This window comes from Dysidea avara, chromosome 2, assembly GCF_963678975.1.
Source record: "Dysidea avara chromosome 2, odDysAvar1.4, whole genome shotgun sequence".
Classification (NCBI taxonomy): Eukaryota; Metazoa; Porifera; class Demospongiae; order Dictyoceratida; family Dysideidae; genus Dysidea; species Dysidea avara.
Window position 1 is genome coordinate 37,896,815 of NC_089273.1, and position 23,570 is coordinate 37,920,384.

The 23,570-nt window shown below is 38.3% G+C and overlaps 1 protein-coding gene and 3 long non-coding RNA genes across 4 annotated transcripts in view; 1 reads left to right on the top strand and 3 right to left on the bottom strand.

Moving 5' to 3' along the window:
• The window catches only part of LOC136247269 (uncharacterized), a 286,965-nt gene extending 278,510 nt beyond the window's left edge, over positions 1–8,455 (bottom strand). Inside the window, exons 1-3 of the long non-coding RNA XR_010697300.1 lie at positions 8,263–8,455; positions 7,803–7,948; positions 7,725–7,751 (exon numbers count right to left, since the gene is read on the bottom strand). This is a non-coding gene — a long non-coding RNA (uncharacterized lncRNA). The remainder of the gene's footprint in view (positions 1–7,724; positions 7,752–7,802; positions 7,949–8,262) is intronic.
• LOC136247257 (uncharacterized) overlaps positions 1–23,570 on the top strand; it is a 237,281-nt gene that overhangs the window by 29,744 nt on the left and 183,967 nt on the right. The window lies entirely within an intron of this gene.
• Positions 5,660–6,216, bottom strand: LOC136247271 (uncharacterized). The gene is made up of 4 exons (XR_010697302.1): positions 6,136–6,216; positions 6,021–6,082; positions 5,884–5,967; positions 5,660–5,829 (listed from the first exon to the last, which is right to left on the bottom strand). It is a non-coding gene; the product is annotated as an uncharacterized lncRNA (long non-coding RNA).
• Positions 6,400–7,101, bottom strand: LOC136247277 (uncharacterized). Its single transcript, XR_010697311.1, has 4 exons — positions 6,907–7,101; positions 6,759–6,842; positions 6,640–6,703; positions 6,400–6,579 (listed from the first exon to the last, which is right to left on the bottom strand). It is a non-coding gene; the product is annotated as an uncharacterized lncRNA (long non-coding RNA).

Here is a 23,570-nt window from a genome sequence, read left to right on the forward strand (position 1 = left end):
TCTTTGAAGATGCTGATGCTTGCAAATGATACACATACCACAAATGTGTTACCATTGATTCTGCTGATTAAGCATTTTTCTTTCTGCTATTTAAACTCAATTATTTAAAGCATTTGGTTATTTGTATAAAATGGCAAGTGGAGGTGGAAGACCAAAGTCAAGTGGAGTATGGAGCTACTTTAGGTATGATAAGATCAATGACAAAAGTGTGTGTGATGTAAAAACTAATGATGGTTCAGTTTGTGGTAAAGAATTTAAAGGCCAGTATCCTACAAACTTGAAGAAGCATTTGAAGACAAGCCATTCTGATGAGTACAAATGCTTTGAAGCTGCTGAAATTGAAAAGACAAAAGAAAAAGAAAGAAAAGGTTCTTCTAGGTTAAAACAGTCCACCTTGCCAGTATGTGGTTTAGGATCTAAATCATATGATATTTATAGCAGGAAACATAAGGCCATTACATTTCGTCTAGCAACATTTATATGTGCTAGCAATGTACCACTAGCTTTAGTAGATAACAGTGAATTCCGTGGACTAATTGAAGAGCTGGATCCCCGGTACAGTTTGCCTCATCAAAATAAAATGGAAAGTGAAATAGAAAAGATTTATCAAAACTCCAATGCTAAAGTTTCTGAAAGTTTGGGGGGTGCTACCAAAATAAGCATTTGTGCAGATATCTGGTCAAAGCCAGGCATGACAGCATCATTCTTGGGCATAACAGCTCATTATTTATCAAGCAATGATAACCAGCGTCACACAGTTACATTAGCAGTTTGTAATTTGCCATCCCCTCATACAGCTGAGAGAATCTCCAATACAGTTGATAATATTCTTCGTGAATGGAACTTGCCAAGACATCACATTTTTCGAATTTTAACAGATAATAGTAGTAACATGGTTGCAGCCTTCAAAAATCGTTTGCTAGACCACAGTGAGAATACAAATGAAGAAAATGTTGAGTTAGGTACTGCCACAGATTCTGAAGTAAATAATAGCCTGGAAAGTGAGGATGAAGGTGATTGTGAAGACTTGGACAGCATATCAGATGTAGAATTTGATAGTGACAATACCATTTCCTCTGAAATATCAAACTTTGAACAGACTGAAATTAGACACAATGAAGCTTTCACTGGCATGAGCTTTAAACGAATAAGCTGTTTCATCCACACTTTTCAGTTGGTAGTAAAAGTTTTTGAAACTAATCCTTCATTTCGGAATTCATTACAGAAAGCACACAGCATAGTCAAGAAAGTTAACAAGTCTTGTAAAGCTACAGAGAAATTGATAAGAATTGCAGGAAAAAAAACTTATTGGTGACTGTCCTACTAGATGGGACTCCACCTTTCTAATGATTGCAAGGTTATCAAATGTTAAAAATCATCTTACCACAGTTTTTGATGAACTGGCCTGGGACAACCTTACTGCAACACAGTGGAAGCATTTAGAATTCATTCAACAGCTACTTCAGCCATTTGCTCACCACACTAACATCACTTCAGCCGAAAACAGCACAACCATTGCAATGGTTATTCCTGTCTTAAAGAACTAAACCTGCACTTAGAAGAAATGTGCAAAACCAGTGGAGTAGCTGTAGTATCCAGGAGAATGCTTATTGATTTAAACCGAAGATTTATGTTTGCTGCCAATCCTGATATGCCTAATTTTGATCTGGTTTATGTAGCAACCACTTTGGTAAACCCTGCATATCGTAAGATACTGAATGATAAACAGCTAGAAAAGGCAATAGAGCTCATATTACAACTAATGCATATTAATAGACACGCTGAAGAAATGGAACAATCGTCACCAGGAAGTCAAGAAAATGACAATGAAGAAATTAATTTGCTAATTTCAAATGGTGATCAAGATGGACAGCCCCCACCTGCAAAACGCTTTAAACATTTAGATCGAGTCAGCAGACTGCTAGATGAAGAAGACGATGAACAGGACCATCAAGAGAACATATCAACCACAATATCGCTGGAGGAGCAACAATTGAATCGGTGCATAGAATCCAGAGTTAGTAAAGATGATAAAGAAATCGATTCTTTTGAGTTTTGGCAGAAGAAAAACAATGAGTTTCCAGATCTGGCTTTAACTGCTTGTGAAATTCTCGCAACACCTGCATCATCAGCTCCTGTTGAGAGAATTTTTTCTTCAGGGGGAGAGGTTACCAGAGGTAAAAGAAATCGTTTAAAAAACCATAATCTAGAACGAGAGATATTCTTGCGAAAGAACAAAATGTACATTCAAATATAATTTAAATTCTTGCTGTGCAATAGATATGTGTGAAAGTGTGCATCTGGGTATATTAAAAGCCTCTGTATGGCAAGGGTTGAATTTGGTTTCACTGATTCAGATTCAGATTGTAATAAAAACTGCACATACTAGTAGTACACTAACTAAAACTAACTAAAATTAGGTACTGCAACTAATACTAACTAAAATTACAGAAGAGCTGGGTACTAGAACTAATACTAACTAAAACTATAGTTAGCTGAGAGTACTAGAACTAAAACCAACTAAAATTGCAGGTATTTAGGGGTACTAGAACTAAACTAACTAAAACTACAGCTGACTAATGGTACTAAAACTAGAATCAAACTAAAATGATTTAGCAGTACTAAAACAACACTACTATTCATACCAACAGAGCTTTTTCTCCAGATCAATTAAGGATTGGAACAACTTACCATCTTTCATCATTGAGAGCAACAATATTGACTCTTTTTCAGCGGAACTGCAAACATTGTATGGAACTCAATAACTGTAATCTTTGTAACTACGTAGCTAAATTCATTATTTTTATGATTGCTTTTTTTCCTGAGCATATCAGCTGTGCTGTACCAGCTTTCTCACAAGCCATTAGAATGCAAAGTAATGCAGAAATATCCCTTTAAGGCTTCATGGGAGTATACTTAAAAATGTTTGTGGGTGCCTAATTGTCTGGTTTGCACAATAGAAACCCAAGCTGTACACCACCACAGGCAGCGTATAGCAATGAATACATGCACATGTTGTTGTAGGGTAGGTAAATGTACACTTTTGTTTGCTTAAAATATTAATGCAAATATCGGATCGATTATCAGTTGTCGGCTTCTTAAGGTTACATCAATATCGGATATCGGTACATGCCAAAAACCCTTATCGGTACACCTCTACTAACTACCTGTCTAATTACAATTATCTAAAGTAACTTACAAATAACTAGTCTATGATTGCTTGGTGCAGGAGTCTTGGAGAATCGATAATATGGGCACAGGTAATTAAATCTGCAAGGAGTATTGTCAAGATTGGCTAGAAAATGGTTCCATAAAAATTTCCTCAGCTTTACTTTAATCACTTCTAAAGTTTGAAACAAGTCAATTATTGGTAGGGAATTCCACAGTCTGGGTAGACGATAAAATATGAATTCATAACAGCGTTGGTGTGGGCTGTCTTGGGGTAGAACTTTGAGCCAGCAGCTCTTGTAGTACCAGTATTAAAATTAAGTATGTCGAATTTATCAGATGGATGTTCGATGGATTCGATAAACAATAAGATGTCAGCAATTTAGTAAGTGTGCATTAACGGCAGTATACCACACTGGATTAATCTAAATTTGTATTCTGAGTTATGATTAGATAAAATAAATTTAGTGGATCTTCGCTATATTTTTTCAAGTGATTCAATATCCTTTAATAGACAAGGTCTCCAAAGAATCTCACTCGAGGACATCCAAATACTTGTAAAAACTTATAGGGTAAAGATTGGATCATATCACCAGGTGAAAGAACAACGCTATCTGACTCCACAAGATGTAACTTATTATTATTTTCATTTAAAACGACAGTATACAATTACTAGTACATCACAGTTGTTACTGAATTGATAAAGCTCTTTTGCTGGAGGACTACCTGATCTCTGGGAGCGCCAGAACCCTCCTTAACAGGTGAGCTGAACCAAGTATGGCAGATTTAATAAATGGTGCCATGAGATGCTAACCAGGGAGTTCCTTTAAAAATTTCAGAAGGTTTGGTGTGTAGGTCCCTAAACAGCCGATAACAATAGGAATAACTTTAGCAGTCCTCAAGTTCCAAAGTCTTTGCAACTCAATACACAGATCTTGATATTTGGCTGTTTTTCAGATTCTTTACTTACAATATTTACATCAACAGGAATAGCCACATCAATCAAAATTCCGACAATCACTATTACAACAAAAATGTCAGCGTGATGAGCAGAAATCAAGCGATCAGTGCATATGTCAAAATCCCATAAAATCTATTTATTTTATTTGTCACCTGATCTTGGAAACCTACCTTTTTGGCACATTAGTCAATTTTATGTTTTATAGCTTAAATGAGGTACTGGGTGCTTATCTATCTTGTGTTAAAATTTCAGCTTAATATCTTTAAGCATTCCTGAGATATAGCCAATTTTCTGTCTTGTACATTACAAACTAACTTTAATGGTAATGTATTGAATTCTGTGAGTGATTAAGGGTGACAGGGTGACTAATGGTGACAAATCACTCTGTTTACCAATAATTCCATTCTTACCATCTAAAATACTTTAAAAGACATTTCTGATAGATTAATGAAGTATTCTTGGTACTTTTCTGCAATTAAATGCCATGTATCACTGTCTAAGACTAAGTTTTTGCCATTCCAGCAACTGAACAAATCACCTAATTTGTAAGTTATTTGTTATCCAACGCATGTGAAATTACTACATGGTCTGATATAATCATCCATATCTCCTAGGAAAAAGAAGCTATGGGTGTGAAACTTCAAAGCAAGAAGGTTTAATAGTTGTTTTATCCAAATATGAAAAAAATTAATTTAAAAAAGTGTTGAAATTTTCATTTTAGTTTTCCCAAAAAGTTTGCTTGTGCCCAAAAGGTAGGTTTTCCAAGATCCGGTCACATTTATTGATTAGCAAACACCCGACAGGGTTTTTGTGCTAATGTACATGGTACGTACACATAAGTGCCTAGTATAAGATACAATAACATAAGTGCCTAGTTTCAGTTACAATAAGTGCTAAGTTACAATAGGTGTTAGGTTACGATTAGTGCTAAATTACAGTAAGTGGTAAGTAACAATCAGTGGTGGATTACAATGAATACTAAATTATAGTGAGTGCTATGTAAGTTACAATAAATACAATAAGTGCTAAGTTGTAATTACAAAGTAGGAGTAGTTGATTGTTTAAATGTTTCAAGATCAATGGTAGATAGATTTGGGATACATAGATTGTTCCAATGGGGAATAGTTCTGGGTAGGAATAAATAGAGATACGTGTTCACTGAAGATTGTATATGATTATATTTCTGATTGTGATGGGCTCTGGTAGCAGTTTGATTTAATGATGGCAGACAGCGATTTGGGACAAGTAATAAATGATTAACTATAGTGTACAATAGGATGAGACGTGCACAGGAGAATGTAGGCCCTGAAACGGTACAAAAATCACCCGTAAATGCCACTGTTAAACAAATTACGGTGCATTAATTGGCAAACCCGTTGGCAGTGAAACGGGTTTTTCAAAATTTCCGTAGTGGGACTTTTTGCGAACGGAAACTACTCGCATTCAGACCTATCGTCCCTCATTATATACCCAGCAGTCTAGTTACTAATAACCCCCTTTCCCTCTACAAACCTTTTACAATGTTCCCAATATGTCTTCCAAGCCTCCCATCACGTTAAAAGATTGTTTTGAATAAATGCGCATCATTAAATATTCATATGATCACGTGCATAAATTTATTAATAAAATCAATTGTTTTCCGGTTTCTTTACCACCACCACCATCACAGTGACTCAACAAGGAGGTCAAAGGGATCAACACTGCAATAGTATTATGACAGATGACAAAACAGTTTCAAAAACACCACTGTTTACTTCTACAAAAACTATCCAACTGCTTTTTACTCCGTCATCATTTCACTGCTCCTGTCCAGCCTCAATTGTTTCAAACAAAAGTGACTACAGAATTTTAGTCGATTACAAAACAGTTAAGATAAGAACCAAATGCTTACATTTCCACTTGTTCACTATTCTACCTGTAGTTACTGCACCATTTGCCAGTTATTTCTAGGGACTACAGAATTACGGCAGATTAAAACAGTTAGATAAGCACATCGATATACTTACATTTCCACTTGTTCACAACAGAATCTATTCTACTGAAGTTTTGTTATTCCACTGCTCAGTTATTTCAAACAAAAACGGACTAAAGAAATGCGGCAATTATAACAGGTAAGATAATCATGGTTATACTTACATTTCCGCTTGGTTACTATTCTTCCTGTAGTTACTGCTCAATTCATCAGTTATTTCACACAAAAAACGCACTACAAAATTACGGCAGATTATAAAACAGTTAGATAAGCACACCAATACTTACATTTCCAACAAAATCCATTCTACTAGCAGTTTTGTTATTACACTTTTCAGTTATTTCAAACAAAAAGGAACTAAACATTTATGGCAGATAGAAACAGTTAAGATGAGCACACCCGTATACTTATATTTCACTATTCTGCCTGTAGCTTCAATATTTCACTGCTCCTGTACTTAAATGATGACAGACTAATTCTACAACAGAATTATGGTCGATAACAACACAGCTACATAATCATGCCACCACTTGCGTACATTTCACAACTGTAATCAAAGTTTTCACTGTTTCGCTGCTCTGTTCTCAGTTCCTCCATATATTCTACAACAGAATTATGGTTGATTACAAAACAGTTACATAGCACGAGAACACTTACAATTCCACTTGTTCACAACCATTTCTATTCTGGCATTATTTCACTGCCCCACCCTCAGTTACTCCAAACAAACAAACTTATAGTCTATAACAAACAGTTCGATAAGCAGGACAGTACTAATTCTCGCATGGCCAGACCACTATCTTACTTCTTTGTGATGTCATTGGTTGGCGAGATAGGGTCTGGTGAATTACTGTTGACAAAATGCATACGTAGGCAAACAGTTATCACAGTTTCTTGCTGTTCTTGCTGGGAAAATGCTATGTAGCAATGGTATCAGCTCTGTTGCAAGTTTTGCTGTAGCGTTTATGTCCACCATACTAACATACAGCTAGCCAATGAATTAATTTCACTGGATAATGGTTGAAAGTCACCCCTACACTTCACCAGGCTCTATCTCGCTGACAAACAATGCCACAAAGCAAGAGCAGAGGTGGAAGGCAGTCTAGCCACACAAAACTAAGCATCACTTACAATCCAGTTTTTCACAATTGTTGCTATGCCTGTAGTTTACTGCTCCCATACTCTGATTCCAAACAATGAAGAAGTGATTCTACAACAGAATTACGGTTGATAACAAAACAGATACGTTTACATTTTGGAGATACAAATAGGGATTTGACAATATGCCGTGGCTTCAGTTAATGTCCGTACCCTCAGGAATAAATTTAAATCCCTTCATAATGCTGAAAATGTCCTTTACTGGGGGAGATGGGGAATAACATTGATAGCTGCAGGTAAGCACACAGATGATCTAAGTTAAATAATGATGTCAAACAAAGCAGAATTTACTGCACTACAAAAATATTATTATTATAGTAGCCATGTCAGTAAGGTGTACTTCATGACCTCTTTACTGAGACCACCTCATTATCAAAGCTGCAGTATTTTTCTCCAGAGGTGATTCTATTAATAAAGTTTGTGTATGCAAGTTAACTACACAAAAATACTATAAATACTATGCACCTTGTGATCACCTTTCTTGAAATTCAGCTACAACATAACGGCAACATAAAAATATAGCTAGTAGTGCTCCATACGTACTTCATCAATATTCTTCATCCATTTAAATTGTTAACCACTTGCGGTACAAAAATGTAGATAATCAGTTTCGGAGGTAAATCTTGTGGAATGTATCTTTGCTGCTACATAGGTCATCAATTTGACTGATAGAGTTTCGCACAGTTGTCCTAAATAACATATCAATTATAATATTGTTACATACTACATACAGGATTTCTATAAAAAACACAGACATTACATACATGTCCTCCCCAGCAAGACTGCTCATGACTGATCGCTGGTTGGGAAACACACATACATAAGTACAAGTCCAACAGCTAGACTGCTCAAGGCTGATCGCTGGTTGGAAACACAGATACATGAATACATAACCAACAGCTAAACCGCTCAAGGCTGATCGCTGGTTGGGAAACACATTCATACACTACAAACATGCCTTGTTTACAAGACCATACAAGCATGAACAATAATATCATCATACATCATGGTCCATTATGTAGTTTCGGGCTCTTCATTTTCTCATTCCATCTTTTTCTTCTTGGATTAGCCATGTCTTACAATTTACAGTTGCGATGTACCTAGAAGGAAACAATTCTGGTTAATACTAGTTCACTGTACATATCAGACAGAACGACTATCTAATAAATGCTCACCATGTAATAAAGTGGACTTCCCAGAGTCGCATAAATCATGTAGTTCAGTGTAAATCGTAAGACTAAGCCTGGATGACTTGTATGCTTACAACCAATTCTTCCTTCGTGCAGTAGTCCTTCGCTCATATAAAACTTGCTGAGAACTAAACACTGTTCAGTCGATTTGATGGCACATCTTTCTTTATAAAATCCGTTCTTTTGTTACTGCATGTAGCAGAGCACTCGTAAACACTCGTAAACGCTCCAGCACATGCTCTGTTCAGCACATGCTCTGTTCACCACACCATTTTTTTCTAGTGCAGCTGGTCATACCTGTGGTTATGCGCACGTGTACAAAATCATTTACTGTATATCGCGAATTATGGTAGCTGTGTTTTGATATACAAAATTGTCCCGTGATTTGGATAATTAATGGTAACTCGTTAACAATTGTTTAAAGGCCTTCAATCTCCTGTGGTGCATGCTTTCTACGTTCTTGTAAAGATGGTCAATTTAGTTTATTTAACATGTCTGTGATACTGTCACGGTGGTGTCTGTTCCAAGGCTTATTAAAGACAAAACGAGCATCTCAATGTTGGATCATTTCAAGTTTAGAGATGTCATTTTGGTGGTGTGGGTCCCAGGTAGCACAACAATATTCAATAGATGGCAGCAGAAATTGTTTGTAGGCATATTCTTTGAAGTGTTTAGAACAGGAATGTAAGTTTTGCCTTAGGAAACCAAGTAATCAATTTGCTATGTTTCAAATGTAGTCAACGTGATAGTTCCATGAAAGTTTATTGTTCAAGTAAACTCCAAGATGTTTAATCTTTTCTACTGATTTCAAGGGTACTCCATTCATTTGATATGTAAATATTTTGGTGGTGTGGTGTGGTAACTTGTATGATGTTGCAATTAGATACATTAAAATCCATCTGCCATTCATTTGCCTATTTTATAAGAGTATTTAAGTCATCCTACAGATCACTTGGTGAGTGTATAGGTCTATAAATTAAAATGTCTTCTGCAAACAGTAACAACTCACTATGTACGTTTGCAGTTATGTCGTTGATATATATCTAATCCAAAACAGCCAAGCTGTAAAAAGAGTGCGGCCCTCAGAAAGGCTATGGTGAAAAAAGATGTTAAATCCAAGGTGGCAGCCAAGAAATGGCTGTGATGGTAGGTTAATGATAAACATTTAATAACGACAATTCAGGTAAATTTCAGTTGTGCCACTTGGTCTTTGCACAAAATTTACCTGAATTGTGTTATAATTTTTTTTACCATTAACCTACCATTACAGCCATTTCTTGGCCACCACCTTGGATTTCACATCTTTTTTCCATAGCTTTTCTGAAGGCCTCACTCTTTTTATAACTTGGCTGTTTTGGATTAGATTTCACTTCTTTTTGTATTGGTATACCCTATCTTTTTTCTTTACCACAGGTAGAAGAAAAAGATGAAGTAGATTTTAAATACTTTAACTAATTTATCAGTAAATGTACAAATTATATATATATATGTATATATAATACATACAGTTATTCCATGTCAATTATTCCCTACGGATAATTTGTTTGCAGCTGATCTCTCTACTGGGTAACTTGCAAATGTAGCTGAACTCTATACAGGGCAATTTGCTTGTAGATGAACTCTCTACAGGGTGATATTTTCGTAGCTGAACTCTCTACAGGTGGATTGATTTTTTTGCAGCTGAACTCTCTACATGATTGTTTCTTTGTAGCTGAACTCTCTACAAGGTGACTTCTTCTAGCTGAACTCTCTACATGGTGTTTTCTTTGTAACTGAACTCTCTAAAGGATGACTTGTTTCTAGCTGGATTCTCTACAGGGTGATCTGTTTGTAGCTGAACTCTGTACAGGGTGATTTGTTTGTAGCTGAATTCACTACATGGTAGTTTCTTGTTAGCTGAACTATCACTAAAAGGTAGCTTCTTCAAGCTGATTTCTCTGCAGGGTAATTTGTTTGTAGCTAAACTCTCTACAGGGTGAGCTGTTCGTAGCTGAACTCTCTACAGGGTGATTTGCATGCAGCTGTACTCTCTACGTGATGGTTACTTTGTAGCTGAACTCTCTACAAGATGAATTCTTCTAGCTGATCTCTCTACAGGGTGATTTGTTTCAAGATGAACTCTCTACAGGATGACTTGCCTGTAGCTGAATTGTCTATCAGATTAACTGTTTGTAGCTGAATTCCGCACAGAATAACTTGCAATATAATATAATTCTGTAATGGAGTAAGCTATAAACGTAGCTGAATGCTTTATTAGGGTGACTGTTCTATTAGAGTATCTCGATCTCGCATTTGCTACACGTAGTTGCGTTCCGAATCATAACTCAGTGGTTTGCAATCCGATTCTTCTGTACTACTGTAAGAATTTCTATGATGATTGTTCCAGCTACATACTGATTTTTAGCTTATTGCTCTAAGCGGTTTGCCTGGTAGACGTGAAAACTAATAGTTTTTATTCATAAAAATCGATCACGTAATTTTAACACAGGTTGGGTTTTGTGTCATATCTCCATGGGCTTTATCTTGATTCCTTTTAAACCACAAAAAGGCACTCCTACAATGGTTACTCCATCTACATTTCAATTTTTAACTCATTCCTTCAAGGGGTTTACCCTGTATGCGTGACAGACTTTCGACCTTACTTTACGCAAACAATCGGTCATAACTCCGTGAATGTTAATCGGATTCCTACCAAAGTTGGTATGGAGATCCGCCTTAATGAGCCCTTTAGGTGTGCCAAATTTCAGCCCGATCCGAGCACGGAAATGGCTGGAGCGATTTTCTTCAAATTTGGCATGTAGACTCCCGTAACTGGCCAGTACGTTTGTAGCAAATTTTGTTCCAATCGGATTGGGGATCACAGAGCTACATAGGTGTGAAAATTGCGTTTTCTTTCTTCCTGTTAATATAGGGTATCACTCTTTTCACCCTATTTCATATCCCTGTAGAACTTAGACAAACAACGGTGAACCAAAAGGCGAAAAAAATACAATCCTGAAGGGGGATCGAACCATGGATCCCACTGCGATAGTCCAGTGTGCTACCGCTACTAGCTACCTTGATTCCTATCTTTTCTATCTTCTAAATGTGACTCACAGAGTAAGCTGTATATAGTAAGAAGAACCTAACCCTAAAGGTGAAGAAGAAACCAAAGCTGAAATCTAACCCTAACACACTAGACGCTTCCCCTAAAGTCGACTACTCGTGGCAACTACTGGACGCTTCCCCTAAAGTCGACTACTCGCGACAACTACTAGACGTGTGCACTAAAGTCGAAGAGAGAGAGCAACAACTACAGTAGAAAGTCTGGATGCTTTTGAGCTTAATATTACGTAAGGGTTATGAAAGGTAGTGAAAAGAGTAAAACCCGTTAATATACTCACGGTGTAGCGCGCCGGCTTCTTGGGCCGCATGACACACTACCGTGTGTCTTGATTAGGAAAAGGGCAGGTCCAAGGACTGAACCTTAGGGGACACCAGATGTTATTATTATTATTTATTAATTTGTATAAGGAAGACAAAGTCTTATAAAAACCAATCTCAAGTACATCTAAATAAAATCAAACCGGCGGCCATATAAAAATACATCTAATTTAGTCTTAAAGATCAGTACATTAGGTGCAGATACAATTTCATGGGGTAAGGTGTTCCAATCATTGACGATTCTCTGTGAAAAACTATGACCTCTAATGGCAGTGTTGAAGCGATTTTTGTAAAGTTTGAGTCCATTAGATCGGGTGGGGTTGGTATTAATAGTAAAAAAATAGTCTTTGTCCACAGATATGTCACAAGATATGGAATAATGGCCTTCTATTGCTACTTGTTGTGTTCTGTTATGTAGAAAGTATTCAAACCATTCCAGCGAACTTGCTCTCACTTCATAATACTCCCGTTTGTTTAGAAGTTGAGCATATGCAACCTTGCCAAAAGCCTTGGAGAAGTCTAGTACTGCCAAATCTACCTGTAGTTTATTGTTTATTGCTTTGGCTATATCATTGACAGTCACCAGCAGTTGTGGTTCACAGGAGTGATGTTCTCTGAAGCCAAATTGATTTTCTGTTAAGATGTTGGTTGACTATAAATGTTTCATTAATTGGCTGACAACAATGTACTCCATGGTTTTGCAGATTACTGAAGTTAGTGATATCGGATGGTAGTTTTTGGATCTGATTTGTCTCCTTTTTTATAAACTGGTGTGACATATGCATGCTTCCATTGAGTTGGTAGTCTACCATGGCTGAGAGACTGTTGGGAAAATGTGGGTAAGCATAGGTGATATATCTGCTGCTATGGCTTTTAGGACATAAGGGTGTAACTTGTTAGGACCTGGAGATTTGTTTGAATCGCATTCATTTAGTATATTGTGAACTCCTTGTGTGGTAATCTCAAAATGTGGCATAGGTGGATACGGAGAATTGGACTTGACATTGTTGGCCATGATTACAGGTTCTGGAGTATGAAGCCATGGCTTATCACATTTACTAACTCCAAAGTGATCACACAAAGCTCTGTGTACCAATGATGCCACAGAGCTGTGCCCTAGCTGCAGCAGTCTCTTAGATGAAGATGCAACATAGACTGATAAGTTTCTTTCTTCACTTGAAATAATCTCTGTTACAGACAACAGACCTCTTCCTCCCATCCTTCTTGAAATATACTGGTGGTCCACATCTCCCTCGATGTGAAATGAACGGTGAAGATATTTTTATCATTTAATTAAAACAACAGTATACAATTACTGGTACATTACAGTTGTTACTCAATCAAAAAGTTCTGTTGCTGGAGATCTACCTGATCTCTGGGAGTCCCAGAACCTTCCTTAACAGGTGAGCTGAACCAAGTATGGCAAATTTAAGAATTGGTTCCCCGGGGATGCTTACCAGGGATTTCCTGTTAACAATTTCAGCAGGTTTGGTGTGCAAGTTTCTAAACAGCCAATAACAATAGGAATAACTTTAACAATCCTCAAGTTCCAAAGTCAATTATTATACAAAAATCATCATGACAACTTGCATGAGTTAAATTATTCTTTACTTTATCCAAAAGATTAGAATCAGTGTTCAGTCACAAAAATGATGCAAGATATAAGAGGAGCTCAGCAGCACACTCTTTTGTAGCCTGGGAATGAGGTTAGAGTAAAAATACCCATCTGCTTATTATTATATTTTATTACTGTGCAAGGCCTCAAAATAGAGTATAAGAATACACTATAGTTACCAATTAGGTAAGATGTTCTACACTTGATGAATTAATTACAGATTCTGGAAGATTGTTCCATTGTCCAATTGCTAAAGGAAAAAAAAGGAGTAGTGGTAGGAGTTGATTCTGGTGGGGGGTTGTAAAAATCTCAGTTGGTGCCCTCTTATATTATAAATAGGTGTTCAGGGAAAAGGATATGTGAACGGATTTCATATAACCCGGCTTCCATACACACAAAATCAAACTTAAGTTTTTACCAGAATTGGATTGCTGGTCTAATACACTATCATATTCCACTCTGTATTTCCTTCAGGACTGGCAAGTCTGGTTTCTGCAGCAGTTTTCTTACGACCCTGTCAAAACCATGAGTGAAAGATTGGCACCATTAATTGGCCATGGCTTTGTTGTAATTGTGTGTAGTGTGCTGAGACTTCACAGAGAGCTTGGCAATAGTGTTTTCAATCAATTTGGAGTGATTTCAGGGCAATAGAGTGCCATGGAGGGCATAAACGTGGCCTCTGGATTCCATTTGTCTTCTTGCTCCATTTTATACTCCCATATTAAGTCCACCCGCCACCCGCCACCCACCACCTCTACACCTATTACTTCCACCTGTGATATTATTACCAACTCAAAAAGAGCTTCCCAAGACTGGGCATAATTTGGGTACCAGAAACTTAAACACCCACTCAGTGATAGCTAGTACATAGATAAATAAATGTGACCAAGTCTGAGAAAACCGGTCTTATTGCCCATGTTAGCAGATTCGAATTTTCACCCAGGACACAAAGCTACATGAATAAACTATCTAATTCCACATTTAAATCAGCTACACTTGAGTGGTATGGTTTTGCTGGCTGCTTTTCCCTGGGCCCATTGGCGATCTGTACGTGTGGTGTGGGGCCTTAATGGAGCTCTGGTCAGCCTGGGAATGACTGTATGTGGCTGTACAGCTCTGTGGTGTTGAATAAGTACCTCTGCTGTGAATTTCCTTTCATTTTAGCCAGTTGTGAGACCGCAATGGCTCAAAACTTGGTCTAATTCATCCGTTGGCCTTCCATTTCAATTTTTGAACACCATCTTTTCTGCCTTCCAGGGCCCCCACCTCCCACCCAATTTGCAGTTCGCCTGATACAGTCAACCTCGGTTTAAAAACTATCTAAAATGGCAGGAAACTTAGTTGTTGGCTACTTGCACAGTGGATGCTCTGGAAGGTAAGGAATTGGTGTAAAACGTGCGAAAATTTGGTACACATACCTTCAACCATTGGCGAGCTACAACACACTAAATACTTAAAACCGGCATTTCTCGATACTTTTAAATAGGCGATAAGCCCGGTTTTGTCAGACTGGGTCACAATTGGTGCAAATTTTGTTTGTACAGCTGTAGGCACTGGGAAGATACTACACGATGATTACTTAAAATTGCCATATCTCCTAACAAAGCTTTGTGCGTCGAAGTCGGGTTTTGTCAACTTCAGTTACATATCATCTGTGTTAGGCGTAATCTGTGAATTTGCGCAGTTTATAAATTGCGCTGCGTATTTTGTGAATTCATAAAATGCGCAACAATTTATAAATTGTTGCGCAGTTTGTGAACTACCGTAAGAGCTGGGCATTTTATGAACTGGGTACCGCCGTTACGTTCTTGGCTGCTTCAAGTACGTATCACAGGGAGGAATGACAGGCTTCTTTTCCCCCTTTTACTAGCTGAAGGGACATGGATACAGACGCATTCTACCCGACTATCTCTCCCTCCAAGGTTCCTTTGCGTACTCTGCAGCTGGCCTGGATAAGGTGCACTGTCTTTCTCTCTCAGTGTTGCGCTGCGTATACTACAGCATTTGTGGTAGGCTAAGCCATTCGTTTTGATGAGCTGATATTGATGGGCACAGTCCAGTCTGCATGTTTTACTTCTAGTAGTTGTCCAGCACATGCAAACACTGCACATGCTGCGCCAGTAATGAAATGCATATCAGCACATAAGGTTTGGTACATTGTAACTCAAGTCCAACACCATATCTTTAATGTCCAGCCTTAAATGGTACACATAGTTAGTTTCACTCTCACATTATCCCATGCATCCAGATGTAACACAACGCGTGGTTAACTACATAATGTCACCTCTGTGTGATACAGTTATTAGTGCAAACATATAGTTTTTGGAATCAGATATGCTGTGTTACACATATAACTTAGTATGCTCTAATACATGAGTTACAAATAACAGCAAGACCCAGAAAAGTTGTATCCATTTTCATCTTGCCTGGCTATAACCACATGTCTTCCTAAACACTGTTCATGGTACCCCATGAGCAACTATTGCACCTGACCTATGGAATCCATACATTAATTTGTATGCATAACTAGACTTCACCATGTCAGTTGTATCATCATCCAAACTAATCATTCCACAAGATTGACAATAGTCATCCAATGATTCTAAATAAACAAACATTATTATGCATGTGACACATCATAACTCATCGGTATAATACAACAGACGATGAAAAGAAATTTGCTGGTTCACCAAGAATCCAACTATTCATCAAGAAGTTATTTAAGCTAATATAGATACATTTTACCACAACATGAACAAACACATACATGTTTACTTAATGGTACAAATGACGCAATGTGATGATGTATATCGAACTGATTGTTGAAGCAATTAATAGATGCATAATTATAATAATTTTTGAGGGAAGCCATTACATGCATGGTGCTAGCTACCACAAATCAACACCTTCCACTGTCAGCAAAGATACATAAAGGAAGACTCAAGTAGGTCCATGATGTTCTCATTATACGTATTGCAGCATGCCAAATTAAGGTACCAAGCAACGCTGAACAGTGAAGAAATCAAGCCCGTAGCAGGGGGTCTGTTCCAGGTAGTTGTAAAGCTGAGAACCATGTACAAAATACACATATGGTCTTACTAGGGGGTCTGGAGGCATGCCCCTACAGATTCCTTCTGAGATCACTTACTGAATGCTCTATTAGAACAAATGACTGTTCTATTAGAGTGTCGCAATCTTTTTGCAAACTAATATATCAGAAAATTGATAGGTGGGCTCCATAAATTGATAGGTCGATGGAGACCACAAAGGCTTGGTCTTTTGCAAAAATATCAGCTAAAATCCAGCCTGACTTGTCCTTCACAACTTGGCATTATTACAAACTTGGGAACCAGACTACTTGTTCAGTACAGAGTATTGGTATCACCCATCTCCACAACGCACACTGTATGACTAGTGGCTATAAATTTTTGTGATGCTTGAGAATATGATAGCATACATAATTCACTATACTTCCATGTCTCTGCAAGTATTTTCTTGTAGTCTACATGTCCATTTTCAGTTGAATGCACACGTGGCTCTACTATGTCATAAAATTTCTCAACTGTTGCAACTAAATGATCATTCTGTAATTACAAAATTTTGTGAAGGGCAGGCACAAAGTTTCTTACCCTTCGTTTGTTCCAACTTCAGCTCTGGGTAGTTTAACAAAACAAACTTCTTTGTTGTAATGAAAGGCAGGGCTAATTAGAGCATCACTTCTTTCCATTTCATTCAAAACGGTCTGATATCAAACATGATCTTCTGCACCTTCTCCTCCGTTACTGTTTTGTTTTGCTTTTTGGAGGTGTGATTGGACCAAGATATTTTCTTCTACAGAACCTTTCAAATAGCCAGCTCTCTGTGACCCTCTTTTGACGTACCTCACAAACTCATAGTGAAACTCACACCTCGCATACACTGCCATGAGGAAACCTCGTGATCCAACACTTGGAACGACAGTTGGTCGGCAACCGATACAACAGTCTGTACGTGTTGCATCTCGCCTTGCCATATGGCAGCACGACAATTGTTGCGCATTTTATGAATTCACAAAATGTGCAGCGAAATTTAGAAAATTCCGCAAATTCACAGATTGCGCCTAACATCTGTGTTTATTTCTACTAAATTATTAACAATCTCATACAAATATATCAATTTTGATTCATTTCTTCTCTCTGTCAAAGTCTTAAAATCATTTCTTTCTAACATTTCTGCAACACTAGCATAAGGTGAGTAATTATTAAATATAAACCTCACTGATTGTCCTTGTACAGCTTCTACTAAGTCAACTTCCTTTGAGTACGTATATGGAGACCAGATGGCAGAGGCATATTCTAGTATAGGCCTAATCATGCTGCTATAACATCTTGCTTTAATATTAGTTGGACAGTGCTTAATATTACGCTGGAGAAAACCTTTCACTTTGTTTGCTTTACTGGTAACAGTATTAACATGATCATTCCACTTGAGATGTTCATCAATTGTTATGCCAAGATATTTGGCTAATGTACTGTGCTTAATTTCTTGTCCTTGAATATAATATTGCATTAATATAGGATTACACTTGTTGGATACCTGAGGAATTCACACTTAGCTGGATTAAATCGCATATTCCACTTTTTAGCCCACTGTTAAAGAGAATAAAGATCAGCTTGTAGTTTGTGGCAGTGATCTACTGTTCTGACGGTAGTGCAAAGCAAAGCATCATCTGCATAATTATAACTTAATCTTACATCTAACATCAGTTGGTAAGTCATTAATAGAGCATAAGAAAAGTAAGGACCCTAAAACAGAACCTTGTGGTATCCCAGAGGTAACATCAGCTGAAGAGCTATGATGCCCCTGTTTTCTCTCTGAAAGAAAGTCAGTCAATCACAATAGGAGCTGTCCACGAATACCAAAATGTTCTAGTTTGTGTAATAAAAGGTTATGAACTACTTTGTCAAAAGCCTTAGAAAAATCTAAAAACATAACATCTGTTTGTAAACCATCATTCACGTTTTTGGCCAAATTGTGTAGAGTTAATAGTAGTTGAGTCTTGCACGATCTATATCTTCGGAATCCATGTTGTTCATCACATAATACGTGACCGGATCTGCGAAAAAGGGACATAATTGCACAAGCCTAAATTTGCGGTGTAAAGCATTGAATACATTGGATGAAATACTTGCGTATATTAGTGAAAAAATTCCGTAATTTTAATCCCTCTTTCTTAGTGAAGGAAAGGACTAACAATAAAAACCTGGATATCATCTTATTCACCTGCTCAAGAGGAGTTAGAAAATCTTTGTTTCGCTGCGGTAGCTCCAAGGATACGTACGTTATGAGCATTTGTCTACGTCATGTTGAAATGATCGTACGCGATCGATTTTTCTTCACGAATTTTTCCTTTGTATACAGTGAAGAAGCGCGAGTTAAGGACAAACTTACCCAGTAATTGATTCCCCATTTCATGGCGAACATGATGGTGAAAAGTTTAGCTCTATACCTCAATCCGTTAGTAAATTATAACCATTTTTGTGAGTGCCTGCAATTTATTTTCCCTATATACTTTTTTTTTTTTTAGATAAAACAGTACATAATAAACAAAAACAAATTATCTTACATATGGGCCTCAGCGACCTGCACTGCAATCGGTGCCTCAGCAATGGGACAGCGCAAACTGGACCTGGCACCGCGAATGCACATAATTGCAGACCTCAACAAAGAGAAACTCAATTTGCATCTCAGCCATCCCATCACTATTCCGTAGGAAAGACTGTGCTTTGCACTCAAAAGGTTGGCCAATCTCTGGTAAAAATTAAGGGAGTAAATGAGGCATTCTCTACTTCATGAACCCGTTGTTGGTATTCACGTCTCTTTTCCTTGTCATGACGTCGGTATGCAGAGTGTAGGGGTTGATTTGAGGGTGCACTAGGGTTAAAAATTCTGACATCAAAGTATGACCTCTCAAACCGTCCTCCCCAAAAACCATTAGCTGCAATGTCAAGCCTTGCGTTATCATCACGATTAGCTGTTTTGTATTGAAGGGTCTCACCAGAAAGAGGCTGAAGGTGGGGTTCAGTGACAACATTGTTACAGACCTCGGAAAGTAAATTGGCAGTTAGATCACGCACTTCATTATGTCTCAGAGAAGGAAACCCACCCTTTGGGCAAGACAGAGCATGTTCTATGGTAAAAGAGTGACCACAGGCACAGGAAGTAGGGCAGGCAGATGGTAGCCAATGATAGCGAAGCGCAATTGCATCACGAAAAGCAGTTTTATGAAGCACAAAATTATGCGACTTCAATGGAAGACAAGAGAGCCAATTCGATGCACCCTTCTCCTGAGCCAACATGACTGAGGAACGCATGCTAGGAGGAAGTTCATCGAACAAATGATTGGCAGATTGAAGTTGCTCTTGATGGCTCCTAGAGTGAATCTTGGATCGCAACTGAACCTGTGCATCAAGACAGTCACCTAGTTGATGTACCTGAGAGATAATCAAGCCAACGAGACCAGCATTTACTTCTACAGAGCAGGAACGCTGCTGTGACACAACAATCGAAGGATCAAACACACCAAGGCCTCCTAGCCGCACAGGCAAGGCAAATAGCTTTCTCTCAACATCACCAGGGACAGTTCGACCCAATAGACTAGGAAGGAAAACAGATTTAACAAAATGTTCAAGAGGAAGGAAAAGGTCTGTAGAACAAGAAGAAACACGAAAAAAATAGTTCCATCGGAAAGAGAGACCATGACAAAAAGCAGCATAGGAAGCATGAGGTTGTGTTTCGGCAAAGAGGCTCAAGGTCTTAAGATCATCAATCCAGCCATCCACTTTACGTCTCAAAAATAGCTGTTCAAAGGCAGGAGTGCCAATTACACCTCCCAGATAACGGTGTCCTTCAGCAGTAACCTGAATGTCACAGTCTCCAAAAATTGTTCTAGCATCAGTTAAAACAGTTTCCTTGACTATCAAGATAGTTTTAGTAGCATTTGGAAAATAGCCATAACGGGGCCCTACGGAAGATAACAAGTCCCACCACTGCTTAAGCTTGGAAAGCTTGCCACCAGCAGCAGAGTCATCAGCATACCAGCACTGCTTTACTAGACCAGTAAGACGAGAAATCAAGGGCAAAGTACCGATAGTGTACATAGCCATAGCGAGAGGATCACCCTGGGTAGTCCCTTCACTAGAAAAGATGGTACGACCTCCAGTAAACAAAAAAGCATCAGTACGATAAGTGTTAATTAAAATGGGAGCAAGAGAAGGGCAGAGGACCTCAACGTTTCGGAGTGTTACTTGACGATTTAACTCATTGAAGGCATTCTTAGCATCAACAAGGAGAACACCATCAACCTCAGGCAAGTCAAATATTTGTTTCATTGCATGGACAGCAGCTTCACAACCACCCATTTGACCAGCACATAATTGAGAGGATCCTGCAGCCTGCTGTAAATCACGCCTTATAACTCATCACAGCTTTTCCAATAATTCTTCGCAAAACTTCACCCACACCAATAGGGCGAACACCAGGACGCTTGTCAAGAGGAATTAGGCAACAAGCACAGTAAGCAGATAAATATTTTGAATTAACATAAGAGGTGGAAATACGATGGGCAAAAGTAGAAACAGCTGCACATAAGTCATTAGAAGCATCACCAAACGCTGTACAAAGATGTCTCCAAGCATGAGCTTCAAGACCAGAAGGGCCTGCAGAGCCACTTATCTGCATGACCACTGATTTAATTAAAGCAGCATCTAAGCCATCAAATAGAACTGGATGAAACGATTGAGAGGAGTCAACGGGATCAAGTATAGCATCAGGGTCTGCAGCACGACCATGAGGATGTTTTTCATGCAATACATCAAACACAGTTTTGGGAGAACCATCAGACAAGGAACCCACTACATGATCCAAGTTAAGAGGGCCACAGTCACAAGAAGGAGACAGACAGCGAAGAGCAGCATTAACACGGCCCTGAGTCATAAGGTGGGAAAACCTGGAAGAATGAGTTTGATCATCACAGGAAGGACGATAGCGAGGTGAAGCAGATAGATGTTTCTGTATGACAATCCCTTCATTAAATAAAGCTAAAAAATCACCCTTAAGCCAAAGATCAAGTCGTCTCTGAAGGCAAGAGCGAACTACTCGAAAACTGAGTTTGGACTCGTTGTGGGGTTTCTGTAAAAGCAAGTTGGGCATCAACATGGCAGCCTTTAAGGCAAATGGCTCTAGAGCTGACTGTTTACTAAAGGAATGCAGCAATGATGCAAGTTCAGATACAAAGGATTTACCCAAGTTACCTGATGGCACGGTAAACAGGTTTGGTTTCCAATGGACAACTTGAAAGTATAGTTGGTCAAGTAATTCAAGCACAGCAGGGCTTGGTGAGCCACGCCACTCAAAAGTAGTAAGAGTTGACAAGTTAAAGGAAGGAAGGTTTCGCACATCTGAACTGGTTGCACAAGTGGGGCAAATAAATGGTCCATTATCAACATCAAGTATTCTACCTTCAGCAGTAGTGATTCCGACACAATGGCCATGATACCACTGGCAGCAGTTCTCACTGTGGCCATCACACTTAATCATAAACCCATCAGTACCAAAAGGCCGCCCACAAGAGCACCACACACGGTCAGGGTCATCATCGTCAACATCGACGTCATTATTAGACAGATCAACTGGTTGTTTTTGACGGCTCTTCTTACGCCGTCCGGGCATTCCAATAAGTGCGCATCAAAGGATCAGAACTCAAGAAGCAGAGCGAGAGAATAACACGGTAACAAATGGTAAACTCAACCTACTTAGCGCCGTGTCCAGAGCCAGGAAGCGAATACCAGGACCGAAGATCACTCGAAGAATCAAGAGGAGTTTCTTGGAGCCTATATACTTGCTGTAGATATCGATTTTTCTGTTGTTGCTATTTTGTAGGGCTGTAACTCTAAACGTTATTGGCATATGAAGCAGAAACTTTGCCAGTGGGTATACTTGTCTAAGACTGGGCTTGCGAAAATAGGGCATGTGGGCACATGATTTTTACCAACTTTTTCAAGCTTTTATCAGTCATAACTTTTTGTTCCGTTATGTTATGGTATTGCAATTTTGAGCTCTTAGTAAGCATTTAGTTGGCGTTATGATGAAAGTTACAGAATACAAATATTTTGTTCCAGTATGGAGATACAACTTGTAGAGTGATGGGGTGTAGTTTGTTCCCACATGCCCTGTTTTGGCGGGCCCAGTCACATTTAATCAACAGGAATTTGAAAAATGTGTGATTATGTCCCGTTTTCGCAGATCCGGTCACATATATTGTGGTTATCTATAAGTGAGAAAATACATGTGAATATCTGATATGTTCCAACTGTTTACAACATATTATGCTGGTCAATGACACAGGACGGTAATTACTTGGTGTGCTACGATTGTCTTTCTTAATAAAAATAGAAACTACATTCCCTTTTTTCCATTCTGTTGTTATATGACTTTGTTATAAAGATGCTTGAAATATGTTTGGCAAGTGCTAATGCAAATTCAGAACTCAATTCTTTTAATAAATGTGCAGGAATACAATCTGGACCAATAGATTTTTGCACATCAAGACTGTCCAGCAGCTGCTTAACTCCATCAACATTAATACTAATAGGTGGTATGGATGAAGGACACTTCTTCAAAACCAGGATACTCATCACATGATCTTGCAGTGAAAACAGAACAATATACCGCAGATACTTCTCATTGACCTTTTGAGATATGCAATTATCTCGTGGGATGGCAATGTCAATGAGAAACATGTTTCTTTATAAAGTCAACAAATATTATATCTGGTCTGTTGTGGGGCGAATGTCTATGTTTGAACGGTAAAGTCCCACAGAAGTTTCATATTGTCATTCTGTATTACAGGCTGTGGGCAATGTTCCCACCACATGGTAGCACACTCAAATCCACCTCTCTTGGCTAACTCTCAGTGGATTATCTTAGCAACTATATACATCATGGCGCTTCTTACAATATGTTTGAGCAATTATGCTACAGCTAGTCAATAAATGATCAATAGTCTCATCATGTGACCCACACAAACAACAATTAACAGAACCA